The sequence below is a fragment of the Heptranchias perlo genome, unplaced genomic scaffold (assembly GCF_035084215.1).
Source record: "Heptranchias perlo isolate sHepPer1 unplaced genomic scaffold, sHepPer1.hap1 HAP1_SCAFFOLD_43, whole genome shotgun sequence".
NCBI lineage: Eukaryota > Metazoa > Chordata > Chondrichthyes > Hexanchiformes > Hexanchidae > Heptranchias > Heptranchias perlo.
In genome coordinates, this window is record NW_027139442.1 from 9,369,780 (window position 1) to 9,373,693 (window position 3,914).

The 3,914-nt window shown below is 45.2% G+C and overlaps 1 non-coding gene across 1 annotated transcript; it reads right to left on the reverse strand.

Moving 5' to 3' along the window:
* Positions 1-496: 496 nt before the first annotated feature.
* Positions 497-568, reverse strand: trnaa-ugc (transfer RNA alanine (anticodon UGC)). Its single transcript has one exon. It is a non-coding gene; the product is annotated as a tRNA-Ala (tRNA).
* Between the last annotated feature and the right edge of the window lie 3,346 nt (positions 569-3,914).

Consider the following 3,914-nt stretch of genomic DNA (forward strand, 5'->3'; position numbering starts at 1 on the left):
AACGCTCCCATTATCAGTGACTTTGCTTACGGTTGGACGGGACTTGAAATGGTCAGGTACATTGTAGCAGAGGCCGGCAAGAACATTTGGGGTCTTGAACTTCAGAGGAGGGTAAGGTGAGGCAGAGAGAGTATTGAGTCTCATTTCACTATCGACGGACGCAGGACTTGCCCCAGGTGTGGTTTTGTGTTTAAAGATAACTTCACTAAAACACATTGACGCCTAACATTCAGTCTATTCTTACCTCTTTGTGCTCTGAACGCCTGTCCGCCGCTTCCCCCAAATCTGTGAAACTGGAAATAATCCATAACTGGGCACGCAGTCCAACCCTGAGATGGGAGCCATTTCCACGTTGCGTGCGGGCTATCATTGAAACATATTCTGTGCGGAGCGTTCATTTTTTCGCGAGGAAAATAAACTCTTGCCTGTCCTTGTGTTTCAAGGTGATGGCAGTCTCAGAAAATATTTTCACAATTGAATCCAAATTCAACAGGTTTGGAGATGCCGGGGATTAAACCCGGGATCTCATACATGCAAAGCATGTGCTCTTCCACTGAGCTACACCCCCCGCGGACACAAGCCCCTAACCAAGTAAAGAAGAACTGAGTGTCTTCATTTTATGAGGCAACCCATGGTGGGTGTGCACAGTTTCAGATTATTTCCAGTTTCATTGATTGGGGAGGAGCAGGGAACAGGCGTTTGGACCACACAGAGGTAAGAAGAGTCTGGATGTTTGGCGGTTCTTCATTTCCCAGAGAGTAGAAAGTCTCTGGAATGCATTGCCTGCTGGTGTTGTGGGTGCTGACTCTCTGTACACTGGGCTTAAAATCATCTCCTTTTCTGCTCCAACCAGACAATTAAACATGGAGTGTGCGGACCTGATGCAACTGTGGGTGAACGGAAGAAACCAGGCCTCCGCACTCTGAGCAATGAGAAAGGGCGCGTTGAGAAGAAAGCCTCGGAGAAGGGGTGAGACTCCTTGGGCTGTGCTGTAACAAACCTTCCGATTTCAGGGAGCATTTTTCGATCGCTTCCGTATTCAGTCACTTTGCTTTCGGTTGGACGCAACTAGAAATGCTCCGGCACATTGTAGCAGAGGCCGGCAAGAATATTTCGAGTCCCTGAGCTTCAGAGAAGGGCAAGGTGAGGCACAGAGAGAATTGAGTCTCATTTCACTACAGACGGACGCAAGCCCTTCCCCAGGTGCGGTTTTGTGTGTAAAGATCGCTTCACTAAAAACACCTTGACGAGCTGGGGTTGCAGACGGACATGACGGGCAGGAAAAGACCAGCAGGTTAATCACTCCTGCCCCACATGACTGGAGAATCGTGACTGGACAGTTACAACCAACACCACCATTCAATGTGGGAGAACCTTTACCACACGGACTGAAGCGGTTCAAAAAGGCGGCTCTGCACCACCTTCTCAAGGGCAATTAGGGATGGGCAATAAATCCTGGCCTTGCCAGCGACAATCTCATCCCAGGAACGAATAAAATCACCCCCCATCCCCCAACACACACACACACACACATCGGAAGTGTAATCTCGTGGGAGCGTTGATAAACCATAAAAACAATTAAAGGGCGATAAGGAGGGGAATTTCAGGAAAATTCCCCCGACCCCCTCAGGCGATCGAATCCAGTCCAGTCCATGACTTCGACCATGTGTAGATTAACTGCAAAACCACTCACCTTCTATATGATGCGATCTCTGTCCCAGTCAAGAACCGGTCCAGAACCCTCGAGAAGGCAAAGAGTCAGCACCAACCACACCGACCGGCAATGCATTCCAGATGCTCACTACTCTATGGTTAAATAAGATCTGACGAACATCCAGCCTACTCTTACCTCTGTTTAGTCTAAAGGCCTGTCCGCTGAATTCCAGCCTCTGAATCATAAAGTGAGTTGTATGAATGACACAGCGTCAAACAGGAACAAGAGCTGCGAATGTTCGCTCGACATTGGACCGTCACACATTCCGTCAGACGGCTGCTGCTATGAGCTGAGTTGTTGAGGGGACCGTGAGATTAAGTCCTGCTCCGGGACAATCTAATGCCTGTGAAGCCCCAGAAGATTCACCTTTCCGTGGGAAACGGCTGGGAAATGGGCAAGAGACTCCTTGGTATAAGATTCGGCATTTTTAACACATAAAGCTTACATTTGGATTCGGAGTTTTCAACATATAAACCATAGAAACCACTCACGTTTACATTAGGCATCTTAATGCATAAACAGCACCCGCTTATAAACATCAGATCGCTCGAAATCGGAGGATAGTTGCTGAGGATCATGAAATGGCCGAGTTAAAACTTCCCCAAAAAGTCAGACTGAGCGAGATGATGCTGGAAGCTGCTTAAATTGCAGGGTTTAAACATTTTGCAGAAGATAAGAGGCGAAATTGTGAATGTGTTGAGAATACGTAGATGATATGTTGAGAATGTTTTGATCATATGGAGAGAATGTGTTGAGAATATGGATAGAATATATCGAGAATGTGTTGAGAATGTGTTGAGAATATGTTCAGAATGTGTTGAGAATGTGTTGAGAAAATGTTGCGAATATGTAGAGAATATGTTCAGAATGTATTGATAATATGTAGAGAATATATAGAGAATATGTTGAGAATATGTTGAGAATGTGCAGAGAATATGTAAAGAAAGTGTTGAGAATGTGCAGAGAATATGTAAAGAAAGTGTTGAGAATATGTTGAGAATGTGCAGAGAATATGTAGAGAATATGTTGAGAATGTGTTGAGAATATGAAGAGAATGTGTTGAGAATGTGTTGAGAATATGCAGAGAATGTGTTGAGAATGTGTTGAGAATATGAAGAGAATGTGTTGAGAATATGAAGAGAATGTGTTGAGAATATGAAGAGAATGTGTTGCGAATATGTGGACAATGGGCATGTCGAGATATAGGCGGCTTAGGTCCGCTCAGACCATCAGCAGTTCTGATACGGGTTCAAGGAATGTTTTAACAGATTTTCAATTCCTAAAGCAACAAAAGTTTGTTAAAAAAAAAACAAATTCTGTGCTTTCACGGCTCGTGTTTTGGAAATTGGAATTCGAAAAGAAGCTGAAATTTATTTTCCAGCGTTTAATTGTCTTAAGATTTTTGTGCAAGTTATTATTGCTTCACAGCACAAAGAGTGTGGGGGGAGGAGAAACAAAATTGAGTTTGGTTCATTTTCATTCCGCAACATTTTTTCAGTTGATATGAAAGCTGCGTGACGCAAGCAGCGTGAGTCTGACGATATCCGGGTCCGCCTTCTTTGCACTGCAGTTAGGTTAACCCCTTCCTCAGGCAGCTGAAATTTATTTTTTTCCAGTATAACATTAATTTTGCTTCAATATTCAATAAGCGACAACTTTTATATTGCTGAATGTGAACTTCGTAAAGTTTTTAAGCTTCTAATTTGAGTGGATATTTCCCCACGTTGATGGAAGGAAATCAGGATTTTATTTGATTCGTTCGTGGGATGTGAGCGTCGCTGGCGAGGCCAGTATTTATTGCCCATCCCTAATTGCCCTTGAAAAGGCGGTGGTGAGCCGCCTTCTTGAACCGCTGCAGTCCGTGTGGTGAAGGTTCTCCCACAGTGCAGTTAGGAAGGGAGTTCCAGGATTTTGACCCAGCTACGATGAAGGAACGGCGAGATATTTCCAAGTCGGGATGGTGTGTGAATTGAAGGGGAACGTGCAGGTGGTGTTGTTCCTATGCGCCTGCTGCCCTTGTCCTTCTAGGTGGTAGAGGTCGCGGGTTTGGGAGGTGCTGTCGAAGAAGCCTTGGCGAGTTGCTGCAGTGCAATCTGTGGATGGTACACCGGTGGTGAAGGGAGTGAATGTTTACGGTGATGAATGGGATGCCAATCAAGCGGGCTGCTTTGTCCTCGTTTTTATCGAGCTCCTTGAGTGT